The 2,258-nt window shown below is 43.0% G+C and overlaps 1 non-coding gene across 1 annotated transcript; it reads right to left on the bottom strand.

Annotated features, from left to right (window-relative positions):
* Positions 1-599: 599 nt before the first annotated feature.
* Positions 600-707, bottom strand: LOC130942474 (small nucleolar RNA R71). The gene has a single exon (XR_009071044.1). It is a non-coding gene; the product is annotated as a small nucleolar RNA R71 (small nucleolar RNA).
* Positions 708-2,258: the final 1,551 nt, after the last annotated feature.

Below are 2,258 nucleotides of genomic sequence, written 5' to 3'. Positions count from 1 at the left end.
AATCTCTATACTGTGACATAGAGGATTCCACACTTTCTTTTTCTCTTCTCTATCATATGAGCAGGAGCAGAGACAAAGGCATTCTTGTTGAAGCTGACCCTGAACCCGAGAGAACCTTGAAGAGAAAGCTAAGAGAAGCCAAGGCACAACTCTCTTTAGAGGACCTGACCGAATTCTTCAAGGAAGAAGAACACATGGCAGCCGAAAACAACAACAATGCCAACAATGCAAGGAAGGTGCTGGGTGACTTCACTGCACCTACTCCTGATTTCTATGGGAGAAGCATCTCTATCCCTGCCATTGGAGCAAACAACTTTGAGCTTAAGCCTCAATTAGTTTCTCTAATGCAACAGAATTGCAAGTTCCATGGACTTCCAATGGAAGATCCTCATCAGTTCTTAGCTGAATTCTTGCAAATCTGTGACACAGTCAAGACTAATGGGGTTAACCCTGAGGTCTATAGACTGATGCTATTCCCTTTTGCTGTAAGAGACAGAGCTAGAATATGGTTGGATTCTCAACCTAAAGAAAGCCTGGACTCTTGGGAAAAGCTAGTCAATGCCTTCTTGGCAAAGTTCTTTCCACCACAAAGATGGAGTAAGCTTAGAGTGGAAGTCCAAACCTTCAGACAGAAGGATGGAGAATCCCTCTATGAAGCTTGGGAAAGATACAAACAATTAATCAGAAGATGTCCTTCAGACATGCTTTCTGAATGGAGCATCATAGGTATTTTCTATGATGGTCTCTCTGAACTATCCAAGATGTCTTTGGATAACTCTGCTGGAGGATCTCTTCATCTGAAGAAGACGCCTGCAGAAGCTCAAGAATTGATTGAAATGGTTGCAAATAACCAATTCATGTACACTTCTGAAAGAAATCCTGTGAACAATGGGACTAGTCAGAAGAAAGGAGTTCTTGAGATTGACACTCTGAATGCCATAGTGGCTCAGAACAAGATATTGACTCAACAAGTCAATTTGATTTCTCAAAGTCTGTCTGGAATGCAAAATGCACCAAGCAGTACTAAGGAAGCTTCATCTGAGGAAGAAGCCTATGATCCTGAGAACCCTTCAATGGAAGAGGTGAATTACCTAGGAGAACCCTATGGAAACACCTACAATTCTTCATGGAGAAATCACCCCAATTTCTCATGGAAGAATCAAGAGAGACCTCAACAAGGTTTCAATAACAATAATGGTGGAAGAAACAGGTTTAGCAATGGCAAGCCTTTTCCATCATCTTCTCAGCAACAGACAGAGAGTTCTAAGCAGAATACTTCTGACTTAGCAACAATGGTCTCTGATCTAATAAAGACCACTCAAAGTTTCATGAATGAAACAAGGTCCTCCATCAGAAATTTGGAAGGACAAGTGGGTCAGCTGAGCAAGAAAGTTACTGAACTCCCTCCTAGCACTCTCCCAAGTAATACAGAAGAAAATCCAAAAGGAGAGTGCAAAGCCATAGACATGGCCGAATATGGAGAGGAAAGAGAGGAGGAGGACGCCACTGAGGAAGACCTCAGTGGGCGTGTACCAATCTCCTCTGAGTTCCTCAATGAGGAACAATGGGAATCTGAGGCTCAAAATGAGACCATAGAGATTCCATTGGACTTACTTCTGCCATTCCTGAGCTCTGATGAGTATTCTTCCTCTGAAGAGGATGAGTATGTCACTGAAGAGCAAGTTGCTAAATACCTTGGAGCAATCATGAAACTGAATGACAAGTTATTTGGAAATGAGACTTGGGAGGAAGAACCACCTTTGCTCACCAAAGAACTGGATGACTTGTCTAGGCAGAAACTGCCTCTAAAGAGGCAAGATCCTGGGAAGTTTTCTATACCTTGTACCATAGGCACCATGACCTTCAAGAAGGCCTTGTGTGACTTAGGGTCAAGTGTAAACCTCATGCCCCTCTCTGTAATGGAGAAATTAGGGATCCTTGAGGTGCAAGCTGCAAGAATCTCATTAGAGATGGCAGACAATTCAAGAAAACAAGCTCATGGACTTGTAGAGAATGTTTTGGTGAAGATTGAGGACCATTACATCCCTACTGACTTCATAATCCTAGAGACTGGGAAGTGCATGGATGAATCCATCATCCTTGGCAGACCCTTCCTAGCCACAGGGAAGGCTGTGATTGATGTTGATAGAGGAGAGTTGATCATTCAAGTGAATGAAGAATCCTTGGTGTTTAAGGCCCAAGGACATCCCTCTATCATCATGGAGAGGAAGCATGAAGAGCTTCTCTCAAAACAGAGC

The sequence above is a fragment of the Arachis stenosperma genome, chromosome 7, assembly GCF_014773155.1.
Source record: "Arachis stenosperma cultivar V10309 chromosome 7, arast.V10309.gnm1.PFL2, whole genome shotgun sequence".
Classification (NCBI taxonomy): Eukaryota; Viridiplantae; Streptophyta; class Magnoliopsida; order Fabales; family Fabaceae; genus Arachis; species Arachis stenosperma.
This window is presented reverse-complemented; position numbering and strand designations above follow the sequence as displayed.